The following is an 11,283-nucleotide window of genomic DNA, read 5'->3' on the forward strand; positions in this document are numbered from 1 at the left end:
CACCCACATGGTGGCTCACAACCACTTCTAACTCCAGTTCCAAGGAATATGATACCCTTTTCTGGTCTCTTTGGGCACCAGGCACACATGTGGTGCACATGAATGCATATAGGTAAAACACTCATGCATAAAAAAAAATCTTACAAATAAAACAACAGGGGCTGGAGCGATGGTTCAGCAGTTAAAAGCACTGACTGCTCTTGCAGAGGACCAGGGTTCGATTCCCAGCACCCACATAGTGGCTATGAACCGTCCTTAAGTCCAGTTCCAAGGGAATCCAAAGCCCTCTTCTGACCTCCTCGGCATTGCATGACACGGGTGCACTCACATACATGCAGGCAATATACTCATACACATAAAATAAAAATAATAAAATTTAAAAAACAACAACAAAGACTGGATGAAGAAAAAAATAAAAGAAAACTAATTTGGAACTAATAAAATAATGGTCAAGGCAGTGATCACAGGAGATGGCCAGTGGACAAAAACCAATAGGACATGAGTGTCCCCTGATAGAAACACAGGCTCTATGAAGAACTTGTGTTAAAAATTGAACCAGATGAGTCTCCTAGTCCTAAGTGAACGCTGATGAGTCTCCTAGCCCCAATTATCAGGAAGCATAGGGGACAGAGGAACACATTAAATCACATAACAGATTGTGCAAATGGTAAGAGTGAATGGGGGAAAATCTCTATAGGAGAAATTAGCAGCTTCATTTTATAAATTTTGGAAACCATCCTTTCCTTCTTTTCTCCTAAAGGAAAGTGGTATAGCTGGAAGCTAGCGACTGAGAAAAACTTAAGCTATATCAACTAATTGAAATATATGGACTTATCTGGAAATTATATCAAATAAATTTATTTTTAGAATCATATAAAGACAATTTCTTTGTGCATTATTTGGATGTCTAAACATATTCTATGTGTGATAATGATATTGTGGTTGTTTTCAAAAAATATATTGAAAAATTAAGAATGGGATGGCAGGAAGCTGAAATTGATTAAAAACGGTGTGATAGCAGAACTGAGCTGACAGTGGCTGACTGGATGATGTTTATATATGTGGTTATTTTGGTAAATATTTGATATATCTTATAATAGAAAAGTTTTTATTGTTTGTTATGCTGTGAATTGACCCCAAGACCTCACACATGCTAGGCATTTGCTCTATCACTAAGCTATACTCCCAACTTGGTTTTATTTTATGTGCTCTTTTCTTTTTAAATGATATTTAAAGAAGGCCACTAGAGCATGAGTTCTAAGTCAATTCTGTGTTAAGTAAACTTAACCTGAAAATGCTCCAGAAATCATAGGCAGTGTATCTGGTGAGTGATAAATGTAATGATGAGGGTGAAGACGTAATTGACACTTATCAGATACTTACTATATGATAGACTAGAAGCTGCCTCCATGTTAACAAGTTAAGGAGAAGAATTGACATGAGAATATAAGAAAGAAAAGACTGTATGGAGGAGAGAGAGGGAGACAGAGAGAGAGAGGCATAGAAGAACAAGAAGAGGAAGAGAGGAGAAGAGAGAGGAGAGCACAGCAGAAGGGAGGGGGGAGGAGAGGAGAAAGGTTTGGAAATTCACAGAGGCAGTGATAAGATTCCTGATGATGTATTGAGGGGAAAGGAGCCAAGCTAGACAGCTCCAGCTATGGGGAACCTTTCTGTTTTCTTTTGTTTCTAAATTCTTGCCCCTTTCTCTTCCTGCTCTTCCTTCCCGCTTTTCCCTTTCATTTATTTTACCCCCCCATCTTCTCCATTCCCCATCCTTTCCTTTATCTCATTCATGTACTATTTTTACATTTATCATAAAAAAATTTTAAGTTTATAGCACATTCTGTGATTGCATGTTTTATTTTCATTGGTGATAAGTTAGTGGACTTTAATTGATTTTAAGGATATTTATTGTGATAGTTAATTTTAATTGTCAACTTGACACAATCCAGAATCACCTTGAAAGAGTCTCAGTGAGGGATTGTATAGGTCAGGTTGGCTTGTGGGTGTACACGTGTGTGAGGGGATTGTCTTGATTGTTTTGAAGTGGGATGACCTGCCTACTGTGCACAGCACCATTCGCTGAGCGGGGGTCCCCGAACTGAATACAAGGGGAGAAAGCAAAGTGAGCGCGAGCAGGAATGCATTAATTTGTTCCTTTCTGTTTCTTGAATAGCAACACAATGTGCCTGTCTCAGACTCCTGCCAACCAAGGTTGCCATATTCAGCAAATCTCCCTTTTAAAATGGATGGAGAAATAAGGATATTTCAAGATAAGCACAATGTAATGAAGTTAATGTTAATGACTATGAAATTGACACTGTAAAAGATATTTAAAAAGAATACTATGCACAGAGGAGGAAGACAGTCTGAACCATGAGAACAAAACAATAAATTTCATGAGGAATAGATGAATGAAGGAGAGATAGGAAAGAATCCATCCACTGTGTCCAACCCAGTAAATCAGCAAACTCTAATACTAAGAGAGGAGAAAGTAAAAAGCAAACAATAATCCAACCAACCAGAAAAACAACCAACAAAGTGACACGTGTTCTAAGATGAATGCTTATAGCTATTAGTCCTTACCTTACAGATCTTGTACATAAAGTCATATATGTAAACATAATATGTAAGTGGAAGCAAAATTATCTAGGGCAACAAAGGGAACTAGTGGAAAGAGGAAGGTAGGGGTGTTGGAGGATATGCTCAATACTTGTATATAAATGGCCTTATGTACCGCAATATCACCCCAGCTCTAACTATCAAGAGTTCTTCCCCCTTTGGATTCTTATTTTACTTTGGATCATTGTAGAAGTTACTTATGTGTTGGTCTGCAACATATATCACAGTATTATCATGCATTGTTAAAATATCTACTTACTTATTTAAGGTTTGTGTTTCACACTAGATTTTTTATTTAGTTCTTTGACAACTTCCACATGTATATAATACATTCTGTTTACTTTCTCCGAACTCGCTCTTCCCTCCCCTGACCCCCTATTCAGCCCTGCTCTCCCTACATGTCCCTTTTGGTTTTGCTCTTCACCTGAGCCATCTGTATGTCTATTAGGCTAGCCATTGGACAATGATGGGGTCACCAGTCCCACTAGATTTTTAAATACCCTGTCGGCATAAGCAATGTCTTTGTAGCGTTCACAAATGTTGGCACAATGCCTGCCTGGTAAGTTTCTTCTAGTCAATGAAACTTATTTGGAGACTCGATAATGATTGGTCAACAATATGTATTCCTTCATGGCAGCAAGGATAAATAGATACAGGGAGGGAGCTGGCAAGTTATATTAAATTGTCCATGTAGGAGTGGGTCCCTATTCAGATGAAACACTATACCAACTTCTTCTGCTGTCTTATGCACTGCCCTCCTCTCTCTCCTCCTCAGTGGGACAGATTCTGGAGGGAGAGATGAACAGAGAAATAGAAAACCCATAGGCAATTTTGAGAGAAAGATAGAGCCAGTTCATTTGTCAATCTTGGTCTCCATTTCTCCAACCTGCAGAGAAAGTATACTTGTCAGCTCTCGGATACGTAGCAAACTAGGCAGAACTGGTTCTGCCAGGGCCTGGGAAGAGCAGAGCAGGCTACCAAGGCTAGAGGACTTGCAGTCACAGTGTTCAGCAATTCTTCTATGATTAAGTCTGTTGAGCGATCGTTAGCAATCACATTTCATTTTTCACCTGAAACACAATCTCATAGCTTTATCAAAAATAAAGGTTATATTTTATTTTCACCCTCTGGCTTTGTGTGTGTGTGTGTGTGCGTGTGTGTGTCTCAATTCTGAACTTACTTGGGGAAAAGAAGTATGTTATTTATAAACTTTCCAAACTTCAAATATGGAAAGGGAGCAGATTTTAAGACAAATTCTTTATATAGCAGCAAAAAGGCAGGAGTTCTTAAGAGCTAAGCTCAGTAAGTCAGTTTTGTTGAAAGCAGAGACTTTGGCTGAGGTGATATAGTAGAAACTACAGCCTCTGCTTGTTTTGAATGATCTGATTCTGTGATGGCAGAGTGGAGACGGTGGCAGAAGACGCTGGATTGGAGCTCTGAAGGCATCGTCATCTCTAGGCACCTATTACTGATGGGAAGAGCAAAAGAATAATGAAGCAAAACAGGAGTGGAATCCACGTCTAGGGAGTTGTAGAGTTTACAGCACCAAGAACACAAGGAACAGAGAAAGGATAGAGTTCTGGTTTGAACCTAAACTGACCTCTGAAAGTGTGTGGTTAAAGGTTTAAATCGTCAGTGGGTGGGCTTTTGAGAAGTCATTGGATATTAAGGGCCTTAATATTCATGGGTTTATGGAATATTCCACCAATGACTTCACAGCTGAATGCATTGCTGTGGAGAGGCACCTGGTGGTCTTGCCTTTGAATGGTATGGCTTATTTCTAGATTCTTCCTCTCAGGTTCTCTCAGCTTCTTGATTTCTATGAAGTAACCCCCTTTGCTCTATAACATGCTTCCTGTCTTGTAATGCATGGGCCCAGGAAAGAAAGCCAAATAAAATGGACCAAAACCTCTGAAAGCTTTCCTCTTTTAAACTGTTCCTTTCAGGAATTTTGTCATAGTAACAAAAATGGACTAAAACAAATATCAAACACACATTGTCAAAAAACAATTAGATCATGACAAAAAGAACAAAAAAAAAAAAAAAAAAAAAAAAAAAGAAAATGGATTGTGAAGTGGAATTTCACAGTGTAGATATGCTGTCACATCTAGGATGTGCAACATTCTGCCTGGCAGCTGAAGATGCAGCCAGAACTGTGGAGCAGGAAGAACCGAGGGGTTCCCCCTCATACCGACAATGCCAAGATTAAAAACCCATCTGGAATCTGTCTTTCAGATAGGATCCCTCCCTACTTCCTTATGGCATAAACAGAAAACAAGGTATGTGATGTATTCCTAGTCCTTGGAGCCAATTCAACATCAGCTACAACTCTGTGATGAGGGCAGATGAAGGTCCTTCCAATATCAACTTCATTAGGTCCACACTCAAGCAGACCCTATCAGGTTTTCCTGACCCAACTATATCTCTGTAAAGTGCAAAGGCTTTACAACTTGGATACATGTATTACAACGACAAGAGTGCTAGTGCCACAAAAAGACACATTGGACCGTTAGCTCCTCTGTTTCACGAACCAAGCAGAGTAAGTCAAGTCCCTCTGTGTGACACCATCACCAGCTGATAATGCATATGAAGAAATAACTAAATCAGACTAGAACCCTGTCTTTCCTTGAGAAGCTGGGAATTGAAGGGCTATTCTGAGATCTGCGCTGCTAGTAAGTGACTGAAGAAGTAACAGACTAGACTGGTGCCTGAGTTCAGAGACTGAGTTTCAATTTAGTAAAAAATAGACAATGAACATCTTGAAGAATTTCACTGAGGGCCAAGCCAAATTCAACACTCTTCACGTAACGTTGGTTGAACTGAGAAGTCTAATATTATGCTTTCTCTCTCTGTCACTGTTGCTCCTTGTGTTGTCTTTCTAACCCCAGATGTTCTTTGATAATTCACATTGCCCTGATTGTGGACAACAGTGGTTCCTTAGCTTAGATTTAGAACATTGGTTATACCAAACCAAACTTGTTGAAAATAAATGTTACCAAGTGTTCTTAGACCATGGTAGCAGAGCTGATCATTGCCCTGAATGTTATCTTGACAGTCCTGCTAATGGGTTCCTTGTTCTGTCTTGCTCTTTCCTACTTGAGTAGCTGCCTCAAAATCTCATCAGGTAGACCTCTAAATAATTTGCCAATGATTTCCTCCACTAGTTAGAAAATGGATACATGACTCCAATAAGTTGATTTTAATCTTGTATTACAATTAATCTTGAACAGACCAGACAAAAATCTTAAACAAAAAACTTAGTCAAAATAGGGGCTGGAGAGATGGCTCAGCAGATAAAAACACTGACTGTTCTTGCAGAAGACCCAAGTTCATATACCAGCACCCACATGGCAGCTAACGAGTGTCAGTAACTCCAGTTCTAGGGGATCCAACAGCCTCTTCTGTCCTCCACAGGCATTGTATGACACGGGTGTACTTACCTACATGCAGGCAATACAATCATACACATAAAAATAATAAATAAAATATTTAAAAAAACTTGGTCAAAATAAATAACTTCTGTACCAGTCAAAATCATGGTGACTCCAGAGAGTTTTGTGCTAATAGCCCAGGGAATCCTTGTGCATGCTAGGCAAATGCTCAGCCATTGAGCTAAACCTCAGGCCCTCATTTCTAAATCTGACCCAGACTATCACTACTTTGTGAAATCCTTAGGCTGTTAGGTTCCCACCTGTGGGTTATGCAGATCTTGTCCAACATAAATGTAGTCATTACTCCAGTCAGACTATTTATCTAGAACCAATCTAATTTGTAATCCCTATAAATGTTTTAGAATTAGCTTTCCCCTCCTGAAAAGTGTCGCAGCCTAAGTATATGATAATGTGGTCCTGGAGGCGAGGCCTCATGCTGTTTTTTTTAACAGTAACCTTTGAAAGAAAATATGATTGTTTTTGGATTATTTTAATAAATTTTAACACACTAGGTTATGGTTGTCAGTTTGACACATCTGGACAGAGGGAACCTCAGTTGTGGAATTTCCTCTGTTGAACTGGCCCATGAGCATGTATGTGAGGCATTTTCTTGAATGTTGAGTGATGTGGGAGGGTCCAGCCCATTGTAGGTATTGACATCCTTGGGAAGGTGGTCCTAGGTTATATATGAAAACAAGCTAAGCACAGACCAGAGGAGTAAGCCTGTAAACAGTATTCCTCCATGATCTCTGCTTCAATTTCTGTATCTAGGCTTCTGCCTTGAGTTCCTAACCTGGCTTCCCTCAGTGACCAGCTGTGTGATCAGGACATGTAAGCAAAATAAATCCTTTCTTCCCAAAATTGGTTTTGGTCAGAGTGTTTTGTCACAGCAACAGCAAGCCTAACTAATATACATTACATTGTTCTTAATTTGCCAGCTTATACAGTGGTCATTGGTAATGAGACATACATGTGTATGTATATATAAACTGTATTCATATATACCCATTCCTCATTGGCCCTTTTTGGTTTACTCTCAGTGTGACTGTTACAGTATTGGTGGCCGGTTGTTGTCACATTCTGTTTGGCAACATTTATATAGCTTACACAAAAATGTGCTGCCAGTTTACACTTACTTGTCTCTCTATAACCAAAAACTGTCCTGTCTTGTGATGACTGAACTTGAGTGTCCTACCCTTCAAATGGAAAAATAGCTGTACTACAAAATTTATGCCAAGTGTTAAAGCTTGACTCCATGTAATTTAAGGACAGTCCCCTGGAAGCTTTTGTGTTAGAAGCAAGAATGTTTTCCCAGACATTGGCCATGACTCTGGTCTTCTCTTCATGGAAATCATGGAACCAGATTTGGAGTTAGGCAACTTAGAAAATGCTACTAGAAACATCCTGAGCTGGGTGTGGTGGTGCATGCCTTTAATCCCAGCACTTGGGAAGTAGAGGCAGTAGATCTCTGTGGGACCAAGGCCAACCTGGTCTTCATAGTGACTGACTTCCAGGACAGCTGAAATTACAGGGAGACCCTGTTGGAAAAAAAAAAAAAAAAGAAAGAAACATCCTGGAAGCCACTAAACAATTTTTAAATTCCTCTTAAGATTACAGATAATCTAATGTTTATGTAGCAGCAAGAAACTGTTATCAAAGATGCAGTTTTTTCCTGTCCTTCCTTCCCTGAGGTCCTCATGACATCTGTTTTGTTGTCCTTGTGGTGGTTTCCTTGGTGAGTACACTATGTCTTGTTGTACTAGACATTTCAATGGCAACAAAAGGTTGGAAGTAAGGAGCAAAAGGCTTTCTTCTTTCAAATTTTATTTGAGAATTAAATCTTTCCAGAAGGAAAAACATGGGAAATGTTAGTTTAGGACCTCTGTTTGGAGAAGTATGTGTCAAGTGGCCCAGGAACAGAGATAATTAAACAAGGTCACAGCAGTTGGGCTCCTTTTGCTAAAGGACTTTTGCCATCTGGACTAGGTATGAGAATTGGGAGTTAAGGTTAAGAAAGGAAAGTAAAGATACACACACACACACACACACACACACACAAACTTAAAATTGTCCACTTCTCTCTTCCTTGTGACCAGACTTACGAGAAAATATCTTTCAATATATTTCTTTCTTTTTTTAGAATTTTTTACAAAAATTTTATGGAGAATTTCATACATGTATATAAGGTGTTTTGGTCAAATCCATGCCCACTCCCTCCCCTCCAACATTCCTCCCTCTGAAGAAGTAACCCTAAAATCTTTTAAGGATTAGATACACGCTCCCAAATACTTTTGACATTTTTGGACTTTGGAACAGAGTATGTTGCTAACAGGCCCAAGGACATTTTGACTTTTAGCCAAGAAACTGTCTACATTTCTTTGGGCCTTTTTACACCAACTGCCTAGTCAGTTCCTATCTCCTATTCTTATCACACCATCCTCTGAAGGGGTTACCCAAATTGTCAATAGGGAATAGGGACACCGACCGGCTTTTTCCATGCTGAACAGGGATGCAGGATGAGACAATTGGAATACCCCTTCAGTGGGTCTATCTAAAAAGACTCCCAAATTGTATAATTCTTGTCTCTAAGGGAAGAAGAAAGTCTTTGAATCGTGAAAAGGAGATGTGAAGAAGTAAAGGCAAGAGTAATTAGTATTACAAGTTCTAGACAGGGAACTAGAAAAAAGTCAGAACAGGGCAATTGTTAAATGTTCATATGAGAGTCCATTGGAGTTTCTTGACAAGGGCTTCCAAAAGCATCCCTCTATTGGGTTCTTCTTCATTTTTCTTTTGTCTTCCAAGGCTGGACTAGGTGGCTGGGAAGAGTGGCTGGATACTCAGTTGAGGTTCCAGAGACCCTGCTTGGCACTCCTTTAATGAATGAGCACAACCATCAGCAAGCCCAATTGTGGCTATGTTGAGTGATCAGGCTCAGCCAAAGTCATGATGATGGTTGGTAGTTATTTCATGCAGAAGGGACTACTGTATAGCATCTTATTAAAAGTACCTGGATTTATTTCTTATGCTAAACAATTTTTAAAACTATGATATATTTGTCAGTTTGGCTTTAGTTTGTGTATGCCTTTCAAGGTGCTGAGGTGGTGGAACCTGTAAGAGGTAGGGCCCAGTGGAAAGAGGTTAGTCCACTGGGAAAACTGCCTTCAACAGTGATTAAAGCAGGGAGTTCTTGCAGGACCTGGGTCAGTGCCTATGAGTGAGAATTATGAAAAGAATAAGCCCAGGCCCCCAAATTCCTTGGCTTTCTATCTCTCCATTTGATGTCCTCAGCATGTGCTTCTGCCTTTGTGATGTCTTGCATCATTTTGATGCCCCCTGACCCTCATGTTATACTCAGCAGAGCCCAAATAGATGGAGGTGCCAGCTCTTGGGTTTTCAGGATCTAAAATTGCTAAGTAAACTTCTTTATAGCATTTCCATCCTCTAGTAATTTGTTATAAACACAGAAAATGAGCCAATACAATATAGTACGACATTACAAATTTTAGCTTGATATTTGGTGTCCTGCAAGGTGTTAAAAAATTATAATAATTTCAGTGATTTTGTGAAATCCAATGCCTTTACCCTGTCAAGATGTGCTGTCTCACAAAAGGTATGATGAAGGCACAATTAGGACTTAATTATTCAGAATGGTCCATGGTGAGCCCCACAAGCATCATCTGAGAGAATGTTAAAAATGGAAGCTCAACAGACAACCTGAGAGGGTGGATTCTGACCTCCATAAGTGTAGCAGCTCTGATCTCAGCAGCCTGCCAGAGAGTGCTGAGGTCTGTCCTCCCTCAGGTCTCCCTCTGGAGACCTGAACCCAGGGGACTGCCCGAGAGCACCCAGATCCTGCCTCCACATGGTGGTGAGCTTCCCCTAACTGCGCCATACCCATCCCCCTACTTGGGATTTCATGAGGTCCCTCTCAAGGCCTCAGGGCAGATCTGGCTTTGGTAGGCGAAGGCTGAGATACTAGCAGACAGCCTGAGAAGGTGGGTTCCAACCTCCATTGGTGTAGTGGCTCTGATCTCAGCAGACCTCCAGAGAGAGCTGAGTTCTGGCCTCCCTCTGTCATAGGGGCTGAGAATGCAGGAGACTGCCTGAGAGCACCTGGATCCTGCCTCTTTGTGGTGAAGGAAGCCTGAGTGTACCTGACTGGAACCTGAATTGGGCTTCTGTGGGTACTCCTGAATAGTTGATCTGAAGCCATCAGTTCCCTCCAAATTAAACCTGAGAGAACCTGAACCCTGTACCAACCAGTTTTACAAAACCAATAAAGAAAGGATGTAGGCACCCCAATAATACAAACAGAGGCATATTTCAACTTAATCCTCATATCAGAATCACAAACAACAAAAGAAATTCACATGCCAAAATCACAATGGAACAATAATAAAATGGAAAGCCAAAACACTATGCCCCCACCAAATTCCACCAATCCTGTAGAAGAGTTCTACAAGAAGAACCCCCTAGAGATAACACAGGACACTGAATTTAAAAGAACAATCATGAACATGATCGAGGAATTCAATGAATTTAAAGAACACATGAACAAACAAATCAAAGGGCTAAAAGAAGATAGGGATAAACTTTTGAATGAATTAACAAGAGAGATAGAAACATTGAAGAAAATTCAGGCAGAAATGAAGAAGGAAGTGCAAAACGCAATAAGCCAACTTGAAACAACAGGGCAAAGCCTCACCGCTAGAATGAATGAAATGGAAAACAGAATATCAACACTGGAGGATAAAGTTGAAGAATTGGACCACTCAAGCAAAGATTATGGAAAATTAAAAAAACAACAACACAAGAATGGAATACACAAGAGATGTGGGACACCATGAAAAGATCAAATTTATGGATCATAGGAATAGAGGAAGGAGAAGAATTTCAGGTTAATGGTATTGACCAGCTCTTATACACGATTATAGAAGAGAATTTCCCGAAATTAAGGAAAGACATCCCCATACAAATACAGGAAGGACACAGAACACCAAATAGAATCAGAAAAGAAACTCCCCACAACACACCATAGTAAAAACACTAAATGTACAGAACAAAGATAGAATACTGAAAGCAGCAAAAGAAAAACAAGTCATATACAACAAAGGAAAGCCCATCAGAATTATCAATGCAAACTATGAAAGCCAGAAGAGCCTGGACCAAGGTATTTCCAGTTCTACATGACAATAGATGCCAACCCAGAATACTAAACCCAGCAAAAATG

This window comes from Nannospalax galili, unplaced genomic scaffold, assembly GCF_000622305.1.
Source record: "Nannospalax galili isolate Female #2095 unplaced genomic scaffold, S.galili_v1.0 scaffold1005, whole genome shotgun sequence".
Lineage (NCBI taxonomy): Eukaryota > Metazoa > Chordata > Mammalia > Rodentia > Spalacidae > Nannospalax > Nannospalax galili.